Source organism: Dendropsophus ebraccatus, chromosome 4 (assembly GCF_027789765.1).
Source record: "Dendropsophus ebraccatus isolate aDenEbr1 chromosome 4, aDenEbr1.pat, whole genome shotgun sequence".
In the NCBI taxonomy this organism is placed as follows: Eukaryota; Metazoa; Chordata; class Amphibia; order Anura; family Hylidae; genus Dendropsophus; species Dendropsophus ebraccatus.
This window is the reverse complement of record NC_091457.1, coordinates 30,902,590-30,920,607: the sequence shown is the minus strand read 5'-3', so window position 1 is coordinate 30,920,607 and position 18,018 is coordinate 30,902,590.

Below are 18,018 nucleotides of genomic sequence, written 5' to 3'. Positions count from 1 at the left end.
GCATGGATATAAGTATATAATATCTGTAGCTGGTGTATCTTTCGTTGCAATATATATCTGTCCTTTTGGATTGTATCATGATCTACTAGTTATGTGATGTTTTTCTTTGTTATCTACAGCTTTTGTACAGACTACTGAATATATGCATAGATAGTCTACTGTATTTATACTATGTGTTTGATTTTTTTTTTTTGTAGTTTGCTGCCCATATTTGTGTAAACTGGTTACGTGATATATATTACTTCCACCAGATGGCAGCAGTACCCCATCATTGGGATTATGTGTCAGACTATGGTGATGCCATATACACAGCTTCCACTAGATGGCAGCAGCGTCTTATTATTGAAACTTTGCATGCACAATGGAAAGAGCTACTTGATTAAATAGGTACAGTGTGTTAGCCATGATTTGAAAAAGGCTCAGATGTTATTAATCATACCTTATTATTTTATCTTTTTGGTAATATTTCAGTGCACGGTCCAGGTATAAGCTTGGTTTGTCATTAGGTGGCTATACTTCAGGTCTTATTTCTTAGCATTGTTATACACATATTTTGCCTATCAATAGCAATTTATTGACAAACATAGAACTGTACTTTATGTAGGTACACTTGTAGGTAACCATATTGCTTATATGATACCTTATTACATCTTCTGAGTTGGGAACTCTGCAGTGGTTTTTGCTGATATTTTTGTAATGCATATATGTATATGTCCTACCAGATGTTATCATCATCTATATGGCTTGTCATGTTCATGATATTACAGTATGTGTTTTATTTCTATAGTTGTTCAAGTATCTTTCACAGGTTGCTGAGCATAATGTGTAATTGGCCTGTAATATTGTTTCCACCAGATGGCAGCAGTATTTCATTACTGGGGCTTTGTGTAATAAAAACAGCTCTCACTAGATGGCAACAGTGCTTCATTATTGAGACATTGTGCACTCACCATTATGTGAGCTGGTGTACCTATCAACTGGAAATCAGAGAATTTACAGTATTACCAAAGCGAAGCCTTTTCTTAAAGGGATGTTCACCCCAAAATCTTTTTTTTTAATTTTTTTTTTTAATTTTATTATAACTTTTATTGTTTACAAAATATATATAAAAAATATGTATATATACCATATATATAAAGAATATATTTCTTTACAAAATAAGAACAAGCCACTAACCGAACCCTCTCTAACCCTCTCGATCCATCCCCACAAGGTCTATCCAGTTTAACCACTCAACCATTTTGTATGAGACACTCCATCTTGTTATTCTTAAAGAGGCTTTCCACCTTTTAATGAATTCGATGCTTTATAAGAAAGGAGAGAGGGGTGAGGGGGAAGAGAAAAAAAAAAAACACAACTCGCTAAGAATCACCACACCTTAAATTATATCAGTATCTCCATCCACATGCCAGGCAGGGGAGACCACCCCCGAAACTATACCCTCATAGCTACTGTCTAATTCAGCCATTAGGACATTCACGGTCACCCCCCTCAGTCACATAATGCAACCTGCGATGTATATACTCTAAATTATCCAAAACCAGGCCCGATCCCATCCCACCCCTTCCCGGCGAAGCACCAAACAAATAATGTAACCATAACCTTCTCCATTAATTAATTCTCCTGCAATACTCATTCCATTCATCCACACACTCTTTCAGAGTCATCCATCCTGTCTTATCCTTGTTATACCAAACCTCGTATCGCAGAATTCTATCAACTACCTCCTTCCATTCTTTTACAGACGGAGCATTCTCCCCCAGCCAGTTCCTAACTATCAACCACCGTGCTGCAAATAGTGTTTTATATATCACTCCTCGTGCCACTTGACCAAGTTTTATATCAGAAATATTTCCTAAAAGTGCATATACATATTCCATCCCTATATCCACCTTATACACGGTACCAATAATCTTAAACACTTCACTCCAAAACTTCCTCATTTTACTACATTATGTAAGCTGGTGTACCTATCAACTGGAAATCAGAGAATTTACAGTATTAACAAAGCGAAGCCTCTTCTTAAAGGGATATTCACCCCAAAATCTTTTTTACACCATGTAATAGCCCACCAAAAGCTTCACATATTGGTCAAAGTATGTTATTAAGTATTTTGTGCAGTTTTGGTGCTTTTTCTGCAGACTCTAGGACTAGGAGCTAAAAGGAGTCCCTCTATGTCGGGGATCACGTGTCTTCTGTCTCTTCAATGGGCTGGTTTAGCAATTATAACCCTGCCCACTGAGGATAGGGGAGGACACAGCATCCCCTCACTGTCATTCCACCCCCACCCCAGACATCATCCTAGGTAATTTGAACTACAGGGCGAATCTTGCTAAAAAAAAAAAAAAAAAAAAAAAAAAAAAAAAGAAAAAGTAATTCAGTGACTCACACGTGACATCTTCTTTGATCTGGGGCATCAATTTTCTTTTCCTCTCCTTCTGGCCCAGACCACCATGATGATTTCTTCCAGCTACAATTCATCTCTTCAGAACTTGCCAGACAGACATCTTAGGCTCCACACTTTTACAACAACTTCCACTTTTTTGTGTCATGTGCAGTAAAGTCAGTAGGTATGTGAGTTACCTCCTGTGTATAGGATCCCCTGCTGTGCCCCCATATAGTAATAATCCCCCTGTGCTCCCTCCCTTAGTAATAATCCCCCCATAGTAATAATACCCCTGTGCTCTGTCCCCTTAGTAATAATCCCCCTGTGCTCCCCCCATAGTAATATTCCCCCTGCACTCTGTCGCCATAGTAATAAACCCATGTACTCCCCTCCATAGTAAAAATCCCCCTGTGCTTCACTCCCATAGTAATAATCCCCCAGAGCTCCCCCATAGTAATAATCCCTCTGTGCTCCCCCATAGTTATAATCTCTTGTGCTCCCCCATAGTAATAATCCCCCTGTGCTCCCCATAGTAATAATCCCCCTGTGCTCCCCCATAGTAATAATCCCCCTGTACTCCACTCCATAGTAATAATCCCCCTGTGCTCCCCCCATAGTAATAATCCCCCTGTGCTCCCCCCATAGTAGTAATCCCCCTGTGCTCCACCCATAGTAATAATCCCCCTGTGCTCCCCTCCATAGTAATAATCTCCCAGTGCTCCACTCCCATAGTAATAATCCCCCTGTGCTCCCCTCCATAGTAATAATCTCCCAGTGCTCCACTCCCATAGTAATAATCCCCCTGTGCTTTCCCCTCCATAGTAATAATCCCACTGTGCTTCACTCCCATAGTAATAATCCCCCTGTGCTCCCCCCATAGTAATAAACCCCCTGTGTTCCCCCATAGTAATAATCCCCCTGTGCTCCCCCCCCATAGTAATAATCTCCCCTCTGCCTGGCAGCTGATCTTGCAAGTACAGTGAGCTTCCGGCACAGCTTCCTGCCACACACTGACCCGCAAGCTCCCCGCTGTAGCCCCGTGGTGCCCGGACTTCTCTCCTCACCTCAGCCATCATCACGTCACATGTCTACCGCCATGCAGGAGAGAGGAGAAGTCCGGGCTACAGCGGTGAGCTTCCGGGCCAGTGTGTGGCAGCCTGCCTGTGCCGGAAGTTCACTGAACTTGCAAGAGATCCGGCAGCAGCTTAACGCCCCCGGAGGGACCGACCCGGGGGCACAAATGATGGGGCGGGCGGCCGGGCAGGGGAGCGCGCAGTTAGGTGAGGTCCAAGGGGGTGGAGGTGCCACCGGTGCTCCCTAGCTGTCGACGCCCCGTGCGGTATTTTCTTACTGATTTATTAAAATGTAGCACTGCCTTAGTGAATGTATCTAAGTAAAAAGTCTCACAAAATGCACAAAAATGCAAAAAATGCTCAAGCATATTCACCTGATACTGACCAGACAGAGACCTGCACCTGTTTGTGTGACTTTTTAAAAAGTCCCAAATGATAAATTGGGCGCTAATCACAGATTCTCCAAAACGGGCAGATTAAAAAAAAGTAGCATCTAAAAAATATTTGCCCTTCTAATAATGGTTCATAAGTAGAAATTAGACCAAAAATGGGTGAAAAATCCAATTATTCACCTAAAAATAGGCGCAAAGTCCTTGATAAATTTCCCCCTATATCTTATTTTCAGGGTATATCTTATTTCTCTCCTTCTAGACGGGGAAAGAGAAATCAGCCATCCCCTCTGGACCTTCTTGGAATATTCACATCCTTGCAGGAGTGCATCAGCAGTGGGACGGGCAACGACCGGTGCGACAGGCGTTGTCATGCGGTGTTGTGTCTCGGGAAGGGCGTTGCCGTGTGGAGGAGGTGGGGGCCATGGACCAAGCTGCCTGCGGCGCCGGCTGTGAAGGTCCACGAGGGGATTAGGTGAGTCCTGGGCAGTGGCGGTCTTTGGCACCAAGCACCCCAAGCGATCGCTTGGAGCCCCCAACATCCAGGGGGCCCCCACGCCCCGCTCTTGTGCTCAAGACCACTGGACAGGGCCACTGCCCCACTCGCTGCTGCCATCGGAACTGTAACTATGAGCACTTGTAATGAGCGCTCATAGTTACATGCAGCAGCACTGACAGGGCGGGAGACATTGGCCCCCTTCCTGTCAGTCACTCTTGTGGCCGCAGGAAGGGTTTTCCCTGCGGTCACAAGTGGCAGCTTTGTCCTTGTGGTGCCGGTGCTCCATTGACATCACTGGAGCATCGGCGCCAGGACAAGGGGAGTGCGGCCTCTTGTGATCGCAGGGAAAACCCTTCCTGCGGCCACAAGAGTGAAGAGAAGAGGAGACACCCAGACCCAGGTGAGTATAAGTGTTTGTTTTATTGTGTTATATACTATATGTGAGGGGGAGCACACAGGGGTCTGTTTAACTGGGGGAGCGCACATCGGGGGTCTATATAAATGGGGGGAGCAAACAGTGGGGCTATATAACAGGGGGAACACACAGGGGGGCTATAGACTACTGGGGCTTCACAGAGGGGTCTATATACTACTGGGGGCAGCACACAGGGGGTCTATATACTACTTGGGGCAGCAGAATGGGGTCTATATACAACTTGGAGAGTACACAGGAGGTCTATATCCAAGTGGGGGAGCACACACAGGGGCTATATACTACTGGGGGAGCACACAGGGGTCTATATACTACTGGTGGGGTAGACAGAGGGTCTATATACTACTGGGGGAACATACAGGGGGTCTATATACTACTTGTGAGGCACACAGGTGGTCTATATACTACTGGGGCAGCACACAAGGGGTTTGTATAATACTGGTGGGGCCCACAGGGGGTCTATACACTACTGGGGGAACCACACAGGGGGTTTATATACTACTGGAGGAGCACACAGGGGTCTATATCCAAGTGGGGGAGCACACAGGAGGTCTATATCCAAGTAAGGGAAGCACACAGGGGGGCTAAATACCCCTGAGGGAGCACACAGGGGGCCTATATACTGGTGAGGGAGCACACAGGGGGTATATACAACTGGGGGCAGCACACAGGGGGCCTATTTACAACTGGGGCAGCACACAGAAGGTCTATATACTTATGGGGAGCACACGGGGGCTATATATAACTGGGGGAACACACAGGGGTCTATGTACTACTGGAGGAAGCAAACAAGGGGTATATACTACTGGGGGCAGGACACAAGGGGTGTATACTATTGGGGGCAGCACACAAGGAGTATATATTACTGGCGGAGCGCACAAGGGGTATATACTACTGGGGTCAACACACAGTGGTCTATTGTTTTGGAACGCGTGTCGAGGGGGGGGGGCCCTAGACATAACTTCGCTTGGAGCCCCAGAAAAACCAAGACCGCCCCTGGTCCTGGGTGGTGGAGGGTGGAAATGGGCAGCCTTACTTTTGGGGGGCACCTTACTTTAGGGGGGTGCCCTAGTTTAGATTAGGGGTGCCTCTTTTTCGGGTGAATGCCTTACTTAAGGCTAATTGGTAAAGTAGTTGGGGTGTCTTATTTTAGGAGGGCGTATTATTTTTGGATAAATATGGTATATCTGTCATTTTGGATGTTATTATCATATACTAGTTATGTGATTTATTTCTCTTTTATCTATAGCTCTTGTGAAGACTACTAATTATATGCATAGATAGTGTACAGTATTTATATTATGTGTTGGATTTGAAGTGCTTTTTCTGCAGTTTGCTGAGCATATTTGTAAACTGGTTACGTAATATATATTACTCCCACCAGATGGCAGCAGTAGCCCATCATTGGGATTATGTTTCAGACTATTGTCATGCCATATACACACCTTCCACTAGATGGCAGCAGTGTTTTATTATTGAAACTTTGCATGCGCAATGGAATGAGAGCTACTGTAATGAATAGATACAGTATGTTGGCAATGATTTTAAAATGGCTCATATGTTATTAATATTACTTTAATGTTTTATCTTTTTAGTAATATTCCAGTATACTAGCGCACGATCCAGGTTTGTTTGTCATTGGTTTGTCATTAAGTGGCTATACTTCAGGTCTTATATCTTGGCATCGTTATACACATCTTTTGCCTAGCACTAGCAATTTATTGACAAACATACAACTGTACTCTATGTAGGTACATGCTTGTAGTTCACTATATTGCTGATATGACAGCTTATTAAAAAAAAAAATTTTGTCAGACACTCTGCTGTAGTTTATTGCTGATAATATTTTTGTAATGCATAAATGTATATGTCCTACCATATGTTATCATCATCTATATGGCTTGTCATGAGTTCATGATTTACAGTATGTGTTTTATTCTATAATTGTTCAAGCCTCTCTTGCAGGTTGCTGAGCGTTATGGGTAATTGACCTGTAATACATTTTGTTTCCACCAGATGGTAGCAGTACCTCATCATTGGAATTATGTGTCAGACTATTGTGATGCCATATACACAGCTTCCACTAGATGGCAGCAATGTCTTATTATTGAAACTTTGAGTGCGCAATGGAATGGGAGCTAATGTATTGAATAGGTACAGTGTGTTAGCCATGATTAAAAAATGGCTCATACTTTATTAATCATACTTTATTCACAGGCGGAACTACAGCCGTAGCAGCCATAGCGGCTGCTACGGGGCCCCGCCGCATCAGGGGGCCCGTGACGCGGGTCCCGTGCTCCTCCTAACCCGGCGACTCCTTTCCCCAACCATAGGGAAAAGGAGTCACTGAGCCAGGAGGAGCATGGGACCGACCGACAGCTCTCCTGTCAGTCCCCCGTCTGATGCGCGGCTGCCGGGGGTGTCGCGTCCTATCCCCGGCAGCGCGCGTATCATAGAGCTCTCTGTGTGCCGGAAGTCGCGGCCGCAGCACAAGCCCACAGAGAGCTCTATGATAGGACGCGACACCCCCGGCAGCCGCGCATCAGACGGGGGACTGACAGGAAAAAGGCTCGACGGGGGAGCGCGTTGTAAGGTGAGTTTGTTTGTTTTTTTTAAACCTGCTTTCCGGGGGGGGGGGGGGGGGGGGGGGGGGGGGGGGGGGGGAGGGGGGGGGGAGAGAAGGGGGCATCTATAAGGGGGATGGGGAGAGGGGGACATCTATAAGGAAGGGGGGAGAGGGGGACATCTATAAGGAAGGGGGGGAGAGGGACATCTATAAGGAAGGGGGGAGAGGGGGCCATCTATAAGGAAGGGGGGAGAGGAGGGCATCTTTAAGGAAGGGGGGAGAGGGGGACATCTATGAGGGAGGGAGAAGGGGGCATTTATAAGGGAGGGGGGAGAGGAGGGCATCTATAAGGAAGAAGGGAGAGGGGGACATCTATGAGGGAGGGAGAAGGGGGCATCTATAAGGGAGGGGGGAGAGGAGGGCATCTATAAGGAAGGGGGGGAGAGGGGGACATCTAAGCGGGAGGGAGAAGGGGGCATCTATAAGGGAGGGGGGAGAGGAGGGCATCTACAAGGAAGGGGGGAGAGGGGGACATCTATGAGGGAGGGAGAAGGGGGCATCTATAAGGGAGGGGGGAGAAGAGGGCATCTATAAGGAAGGGGGGGAGAGGGGGACATCTATGAGGGAGGGAGAAGGGGGCATCTATAAGGGAGGGGGGAGAGGAGGGCATCTATAAGGAAGGGGAGAGGAGGGCATCTATAAGGAAGGGGGGGAGAGGGGGGACATCTATAAGGAAGGGGGGAGAGGGGGACATCTATAAGGAAGGGGGGAGAGGGGGGACATCTATAAGGAAGGGGGGGAGGAGGGGGACATCTATAAGGAAGGGGGGGGAGAGGAGGGCATCTATAAGGAAGGGGGGGAGAGGGGGACATCTATAAGGAAGGGGGGAGAGGAGGGCATCTATAAGGAAGGGGGGAGAGGGGGACATCTATAAGGAAGGGGATAGAGGGGGGACATCTATAAGGAAGGGGATAGAGGGGGGACATCTATAAGGAAGGGGGGAGAGGGGGGACATCTATAAGGAAGGGGGGAGAGGGGGGACATCTATAAGGAAGGGGGGAGAGGAGGGCATCTATAAGGAAGGGGGGGACATCTATAAGGAAGGGGGGGAGAGGAGGGCATCTTTAAGGAAGGGGGGGAGAGGGGGGACATCTATGAGGGAGGGAGAAGGGGGCATCTATAAGGGAGGGGGGGAGAGGAGGGCATCTATAAGGAAGGGGGGAGAGGGGGACATCTATGAGGGAGGGAGAAGGGGGCATCTATAAGGGAGGAGGGCATCTATAAGGAAGGGGGGAGAGGGGGACATCTATGAGGGAGGGAGAAGGGGGCATCTATAAGGGAGGGGGGAGAGGAGGGCATCTATAAGGAAGGGGGGAAGAGGGGGACATCTATGAGGGAGGGAGAAGGGGGTATCTATAAGGGAGGGGGGAGAGGAGGGCATCTACAAGGAAGGGGGGAGAGGGGGACATCTATGAGGGAGGGAGAAGGGGGCATCTATAAGGGAGGGGGGAGAGGAGGGCATCTATAAGGAAGGGCATCTATAAGGAAGGGGGGAGAGGGGGGACATCTATAAGGGAGGGGGGAGAGGGGGACATCTATAAGGAAGGGGGGAGAGGGGGGACATCTATAAGGAAGGGGGGGAGAGGGGGACATCTATAAGGAAGGGGGGGAGAGGAGGGCATCTATAAGGAAGGGGGAGAGGGGGACATCTATAAGGAAGGGGGGAGAGGAGGGCATCTATAAGGAAGGGGGGAGAGGGGGACATCTATAAGGAAGGGGATAGAGGGGGGACATCTATAAGGAAGGGGGGAGAGGGGGGGACATCTATAAGGAAGGGGGGAGAGGGGGGACATCTATAAGGAAGGGGGGAGAGGAGGGCATCTATAAGGAAGGGGGGGAGAGGGGGACATCTATAAGGAAGGGGGGGAGAGGAGGGCATCTTTAAGGAAGGGGGGGGAGAGGGGGACATCTATAAGGAAGGGGGGAGAGGGAGACATCTATAAGGAAGGGGGGAGAGGAGGGCATCTATAAGGAAGGGGGGGGGGAGAGGGGGACATCTATAAGGAAGGGGGGAGAGGAGGGCATCTATAAGGAAGGGGGGAGAGGGGGACATCTATAAGGAAGGGGGGGAGAGGAGGGCATCTATAAGGAAGGGGGGGAGAGGGGGACATCTATAAGGAAGGCGGGATAGGAGGGCATCTATAAGGAAGGGGGGATATGAGGGAATCTATAAGGAAGGTGGGAGAGGGGGAGACATCTATAAGGGGGGATAGGAGGGCATCTATAAGGAAGGGGGGGGTGAGGGGGACATCTATAAGGAAGGGGGGAGAGGAGGGCATCTATAAGGAAGGGGGGATAGGAGGGCATCTATAAGGAAGGGGGGATAGGAGAGCATCTATAAGGAAGGGGGGGAGAGGGGGACATCTATAAGGAAGGGGGGAGAAGGGGACATCTATAAGGAAGGGGGGATAGGAGGGCATCTATAAGGAAGGGGGGGAGAGGGGGACATCTATAAGGAAGGGGGGGAGAGGAGGGCATCTATAAGGAAGGGGGGGAGAGGAGGGCATCTATAAGGAAGGGGGGGATAGGAGGGCATCTATAAGAAAGGGGGGAGAGGGGGACATCTATAAGGAAGGGGGGAGAGGGGGACATCTATAAGGGAGGAGGGAAAAGGGGGCATCTATAAGGAAGGGGTGAGAGGGGGACATCTATAAGGGAGGGAGAAGGGGGCATCTATAAGGAAGGGGGGAGAGGGGGACATCTATAAGGAAGGGGGGAGAGGGGGACATCTATAAGGAAGGGGGGAGAGGGGGACATCTATAAGGAAGGGGGGAGAGGGGGACATCTATAAGGAAGGGGGGGAGAGGGGGACATCTATAAGGGAGGGAGAAGGGGGCATCTATAAGGGAGGGGGGAGAGGGGTACATCTATAAGGAAGGCGGGAGAGGGAGACATCTATAAGGAAGGGGGGAGAGGAGGGCATCTATAAGGAAGGGGGGGGGGAGAGGGGGACATCTATAAGGAAGGGGGGAGAGGAGGGCATCTATAAGGGAGAAGGGGGGCATCTATAAGGGAGGGGGGAGAGAGGGACATCTATGAAGGAGGGAGAAGGGGGCATCTATAAGGGAGGGGGAGAGGGGGACATCTATAAGGAAGGGGGGAGAGGGGGACATCTATAAGGAAGGGGGGAGAGGGGGACATCTATAAGGAAGGGGGGGAGAGGGGGACATCTATAAGGGAGGGGGGAGAGAGGGACATCTATAAGGGAGGGAGAAGGGGGCATCTATAATGGAGGGGGGAGAGGGGGACATCTATAAGGAAGGGGGGAGAGGGGGACATCTATAAGGAAGGGGGGGGAGAGGGGGACATCTATAAGGGAGGGAGAAGGGGGCATCTATAAGGGAGGGGGGAGAGAGGGACATCTATAAGGGAGGGAGAAGGGGGCATCTATAAGGAAGGGGGGAGAGAGGGCCATCTATAAGGAAGGGGGGAGAGGGGGACATCTATAAGGAAGGGGGGGAGAGGGGGACATCTATAAGGAAGGGGGAAGAGGGGGACATCTATAAGGGAGGGAGAAGGGGGCATCTATAAGGGAGGGGGGAGAGGAGGGCATCTATAAGGGAGGGGGGGAGAGAGGGCCATCTATAAGGAAGGGGGGGAGAGGGGGGACATCTATAAGGGGGGGCAACATAGGGGGAGAGGGGGCCATCTATAAGGGGACAACATAGGGGAGAGGAGCACAACATAGGGGAGAGGGATATTATAAAGGGAAAACATTGGGGGAGAGGGGAACATCTATAAAGGGACAATATAGGGGGAGAGGGGGCATCTATAAGGGGGATAGCATGGGGGGCTTCTATAAGGGGGGCAACATAAGGGGGCTATTTATAAGGAGGGGCGACAGAGAGGAGGGCCATATAATAAAATGGGATCACATAGAGTCAGCCTTCCCACTAAATGAGGGTGTAAAGGGGCCAATGCAGATGTGCAGTATAGAGAGATGAGGATGGTGCCAGTGTGAGGAGAATAATATGTTTTTCTGGCAGATTCTGTGGATTTGTGGCTCGGAGAAGGAGATGGAGAAGAAAATGAAAAGGGAAGAACTCTGATCAGAGAAGACGTCCCCTGTAAGTCACCTGATATAACTGTACTGTAATTTATATGGTGTACAGGACCTGTGTAGAGCTGAGTGTGTTTATGGCGTAGTGGTCGATCGAGAGGGGGTGGGCGGGGGGGGCCCAATCAAAAGTTTGCTATGGGGCCCAGCCATTTCTAGTTACGCCCCTGTACACCACACTACATTGAATAAAGTTTGACACTACACCACTACATACCCCATATACCAATCCCTATATAAAAGTGGCCCTCTGCGTGTTTTCGGTATCGGACGCATACGTTATTATTGCCTCCGACACCGAAACAGCCAGTGAGGATGAATGGGGGGATACTTCGTTCCTCCATTCATCCTCATCCTCATCATCCAATGACGTATCTGCAAGGTAGCGTAGCGTACACTGCCCCCCAGACACGTCTTTTCCGCCAGTACCGTCCCAATAAGAGATGACGGTATGGCGTGAAATTCTACAAACTCTGTGAGAGTACCTCAGGGTACACTTACAGATTTAGGGTAGGTGCACACTGCGCAATGGCAAAGGATAACCCTTTGTGCATTACGCAGCTGGCACCCACCGGCGGACTGATGCAGGCGCGCGTGTCCGTCCGTGTCATAGACTCCATGTTATGCACGGGCGGATTCCATCGTCCGTCCAAAGAATGAACACATTGGATGGAGAGCGGAATCCGCCCGTGCATAGAATGGAGTCTATGACACGGACAGAGACGCACGCCCGCATCAATCCGCCGGTGGGTGCCAGCTGCGGAATGCACAAAGGGTTATCCTTTGCCATTCCACAGTGTGCACGTACCCTTAGAGTGTATGAAGGAATGGGACACCCGAATCCAGCCCCCAGATGCCCCCCATCCTCGGAGTTAGTGGGAAGATCGTTCGGGAACTGATCTTCCCACTGCTGGATAAAGGTTACCACCTGTACGGGGATAACTTTTATACCAGCACCCCCTCTTCCGCTCCCTTGCTGCCCGAGCTACTGTAGCTTGCGGCACGATCCAAACATATCAGAAGCAGTAATAAAGCCCTAATATTTTGCAGCCATGGAGCGGACCCAGCGCTTCTGGATATGAAGGACCCCGTTTCGCACCAGGGCAACATTTTCCAGGTGACGTCCCCCACACTGGAAAACAGGAGACCCCAGAAGAAGTGCAGAGTGTGGCGTAACAGGGGGAACAGGAAGGACGCCATTTTCCAGTGTGACACCTGTCCTGATCACCCCGGCCTCTGCATACTGGATCGCTTCAAGGCGTACCACATGTCATTGGGGTTCCACATATTCTAAATTCTGTCCCTTATTCCTATTTCAGGGGTCACGTTGATCCGGGGATTATTCTGGAGTCGGGAAGGAATTTTTTCCCAGTGATGAGGCTACTGTCGTCTTCCTTACGAGGGTTTTTTTTTTTGCCTTCCTCTGGATCAACACAGGTTGAATTTGATGGACACCTGTCATTTTCAACCTTATAAACTAATAATTGGCCTAATACCCCCAAATAAATTAGAATTGTCCCTTTTCCCCAGCTAAATAGGTATGGCCGCCATTCCCATTAGAGGATGCCATGATGCAATTATAAACCCTCTGTGCTGCCAGGGCAGTAGAAACCCCCCACAAGTGACCCCATTCTGGAAACTACACCCCATAAGGAATCTAACAAGGGGGGCAGCGGGTATATGGCCCCCTAGTGACGGTCACATTTGGGACGTGAAAATGAAAAAATGGTATTTTTTATTTTCACGGCACATGTTCTACATATGTGCCCGTCACCAGTGGGGTCCATATGCGCACTGCACCCCTTGTTAGATTCCTTATGGGGTGTAGTTTCTAAAATGGGGTCACTTGTGGGGGGTTTCTACTGTCCTGGCAGCACAGGAGCTTTGTAATTGCGACATGGCCTCCATCCTCCATTCCAGCCTCTAAATAGCGCTCTGTCCCTTTGGGGGCTTGCCATATGGCACATTATGTCCACATGTGGGGTATTTTCGTACTCAGGGCAAATTACCCTACACGTTTTGCTTTTATTTTATATTTTAACCCCTTGTGGAAATGGAAAAAAAAAATCAAGGCTAGACCAACATTCAGTGTAATTTTTTTTTAATTTTTACTCTAAATCATTGATCTTGTGTTGATTTTTTCATTTTCACAAGGGGCTAAAAGATAAAAAAAAACACAATGTGTAGAGCAATTTCCCCTGAGTACGGAAATACCCCACATGTGGACAAGGTGCGCTATTCGGTTTTTTGAGGCTGGATTTGGCTGGAATGGATTTTGAGGGACAATGTTGCATTTAAAAGGCCCCTGTGTTGCAAGTTTAGCCCCTGTGTTGAAACCCCCCACAAGTGACCCCCATTATGGAAACTACACCCCTCAAGGAATGTAACAAGCATATGGACCCCACTGGTGACGGGCACAAATGTGGAACAATGTGGCGTGAAAATGAAATATAAATTTTTTAAACTATAATGTTGGTCTAGCCTTGAATTTATCATTTTCACAAGGGGTTAAAAGAGAAAAAAAACATAAAATGTGTAGAGCAATTTCCCCCGAGTCCGTAAATACTCCACATGTGAACATAAACTGCTATGTGGGTGCAGGGCAAGCCACCGAAGGTAAGGAGCGCCATTTGGTTTTTAGAGGTTGGATTTGGCTAGAATGGATGATGAACGCCATGTCGCATTTACAGAGCCCTCGTGCTGCCAAAACACTGGAAACCCCCCACAAGTGACCCCATTCTGAAAACTACACCCCTCAAGGAATCTAACAAGGGGTGCAATGAGGATATGGACCCCTTGATGACAGGCACATTTGTGCCGTGAAAGTGAAAAAATGAAAATTTTCACTTTCACGTCACATTTTTACACACTTGTGCCCGTCACCAGTGGGGTCCATATGCTCACTGCACCCCTTGTTAAGAGTCCTTGAGGGGTGTAGTTTCCAGAATGGGGTCACTTGTGGGGGGGTTTCAGTGTTTTGGCAGCACGAGGGCTCTGTAAATGCGACATGGCCCTTGAAATCCATTCCAGTGAAATCCAAAAGCCACTTGGCGCTCCTTCCCTTTGGAGGCTCGTTCTGCGCCCTCTTGGCACTTTATGTCCACATGTGGGATATTTCTGTACTCGGGAGAAACTGCGCTACATGTTTTGTGTTTTTTTTTTCCTTTTATCCCTTTGTGAAAATGAAAAATTGAAGGCTAGAACAACGTTTTAGTGTAAAAAATACTTTTGTCTTTTTTTTACGCCATATTGTTCGGAAAATCTGTGAAGCACCTGTGGGGTCCAGATGCTCACCGCACCCCTTGTTACATTCCTTGAGGGGTGTAGTTTTCTAAATGGTGTCCCTTTAGGGGTGTTTTTTTAGGTTTTGGCACCCCAGAGCCTCTGCCAACCTGAAGTGGTACAGTCAGAAATGACTAAATATAATGGAGCCATTGAAATTCACTAGGCGCTCCTTTATATCTGAGGCTCGTGGTTGCGTCAAATAGCGCAATAGGGCCACATATGGGGTATTTCTATAAACTGCAGAAATGGGGGAATCAATATTGGGGTGCATTTCTCTGGTAATAAGTTTATAATTCTGAAAAATATTGGATTACAATAAAATCTCTGCACAGAAAATTAAAATTTTCAAATTTCTTACACAATTAGCTTTTATTTCTGTGACTCCCCTAAAGGGTTAAAAAACTTTCTGGATGTGCTTTACAGAGTTTAGGGGGTGCAGTTTCTGAAATGGCATGCTTCGTGGGGCTTTCTAACATACAGTCCCCTCAAATACACTTCAAACCTGAACAGGTCCCTAAAAATATCTGATTTTGAAATTTTACTGAAAATTTGTAAATTTGCTGCTAATGTTTTAAGCTTTCTATTGTCTTAAAAAATGAAATATAGTTTAATAAATGCTGCCAACATAAAGTAGACATGTTGCTAATGCTATTTAATATATAATTTATGTGGTATAACCATTTTCTGTATAAGCAGAAAAGTTTTAAAGTTGGAAAAATGCATTTTTTCACAATTTTTTACCCTATTTTGGGTTTTTTCATAAAGATTCGTTATAAGTATCGACTCCAATTTACAAGAAATGTGAAGTACAATATGTCACGAGAAAACAATCTCAGAATCAGCCGGATAGGTAAAAGCATCTCGAAGTTATTAATGAATAAAGTGACACTGGTCAAATTCATAAAATTTGCTCTGGTCCTTAAGGCCATTTCAGGCCCGGTCCTTAAGGGGTTAATAAGGGGTTTATCCATAGTAAAAAAAAAAAAAATTCTGACCAGGAAAGGGAACTAAAGGATAGGGCAGAACAGATGGAGGATCTCCAACTCAACAGAATATGGAAAATTTGACAGAAGCACAGGAATCTTTCACTATATTTTACAGAAAAAGCTCAGAATACTTTTTTTTTCTAACCAAAGATGTTTTGTGTGTGTGTGTGTGGGGGGAAGGTTTTGAGTTTATTTTTTTCCTTCTCTTCTCCACGTACATATTATGATCTAGCACAGGGGTGTCAAACTGAAATACACGGTGGGCCAAAATTAAAAAATTAGACTAAGTCGCGGGCCGACCTTGATGTTTATTGAAGAGGGCATGCGGCGCTCCTGGCACTGTCAGATTAATGTCCGGTGTTCCTGGCACTGTCAGTGGTGTGCATCCCCCAGCACTGTGCAGTATGATAAATGATAAGATAAATTGCTATGATATGGTTAAAACTCCAACCCCAATGGTTACCCATTATTTTCCCCCAAGCAGTAGGTAATCCCATAACTGTGCCCTATGCAGTAGCCAACCCCTCCAATAGTGTCCCATATAGTAACCAGCCCTCCCAATATTGCCCCACATAGTAGTTAGCCCTACTATTGGTGCCCCACATAGTAGCCTCCCAATGGTGACCCATATAATAGTCACCCCCCAAATGTCTCATATATTAGCCAGCCCTCCCAGTAGTGCCCCATATAGTAGCCAGTCCTTAATAGTCTCGTATATAGAAGCCAGCCCTCCCCAATAGTGTCTTATAGAGGCCAGCTTTCCCGAATAGTCTTATATAGAAGCCAGTCCTCTCCAATAGCCTGTTATATAGTAGCCAGCCCTCCCCCATAGCCTCTTATGTAGTAGCCAGCCCTCCCCAATAGTCTCTTATATAGAAGCCAGCCCTCACCCATAGTCTTATATAGAAGTCAGCCCTCCCTTTAGCCTCTTATAAAGTAGCCAGCCCTCCCCAAGTCTCTTATATAGTAGCCAGCCCTCCCCCATAGTCTCTTATACAGTAGTCAGCCCTCCACTATAATCTCTTGTGAAGTAGCCAGCCCTCCCCAAAACTCTAGTTTATAGTAGCCAGCCCTCCCCAATAGCCTCTTATGGAGCAGCCAACCCTCCCCCATAGCCTCTTATGGAGCATCCAGCCCTCCCCCATAGACTCACCCTTCCTGCGACCCCAGCCAGTGCGGGAGGCGCATGTCAACGTCATCGCGTTTCCAGTGCAGGACGGGCACAACGGCATCATCGTGTTTCCGGAGCCAGACGCTTCTTACATACTGCGGCCTACAAGATTATAATATGGGAGGTCTGAGCGGCTGTTCAGACCTCCTATATTATAATCTGTGATGTTGGCGGGCCAGAATTAATACAAGAGTAAAATAGTGTGGCGGGCCAAAAATAATAGCACCGCAGGCCAGAGGTTTGACATGTCTGATCTAGCATCTTTTATCTTTTAAGTTTAGCGAGCCCCACAATAAGGACTTTACGGTATTATGTTTTACATGGGATAGACTGTTTATGCCTTGTCTTTTTGTCCGCGTGGGATTGGCAGTGCCGGCTCTTATCCTCTGTGCCATTTAGCATAATTTGTGTAACTGCATCATTTTTGAGCAGATGCTGCAGTACTGCAATGAAACTCCAACATGTGTGAACATAGCCCTAATGTCACTGCAGACTACTGCACAATCAGTAAAGTTGCAGCACCTGCTTCTGGCTTGTGAGAGATGGTGAACACACACAATGTGAGACAGAGGCATGGAATCTTTGTCTCCAAAGGGGGTAGAGCAGTGGGAGCAGGAGACAATGTGGATTGGAACAGACGCCAGTTTTCTTCAATTCCTGGATGTCAATTAGCTACCAGTACGGCAGAACCGCACGGATATGGTAAACATTATATAAACACATCTATATAACTTTAATGTACTTTTAATAGAAAAACAGTTTTCCTTTTGTGGAGTTCCCCTTTAACAGATCAGGTAGAGATAGAGAACCAATTTATAGCATACTATTCCACCCTGTATAGATCAGAGAAAAAGGGATATAGATTAACAAAGTAGGCAGTTTTTGGAATCTCTAAACTTTCCGCGGTTATCTGACACAGAGAAAGGTGATCTGGAGAAGACCTTTAGAAAGGAAGAGATTCAGTTTTCTATTGGTTCCTCTCCTGTCGGATCCTCTCCGGGACCGGATGGAATACCGGCGAAGGTCTATAAAAAAAAAAAAAAAAATACTCCACTGTACTTGTACCCATATTAGATTAGTTATTTCAAGGACTCTGCACCCAGAGGATGCTCC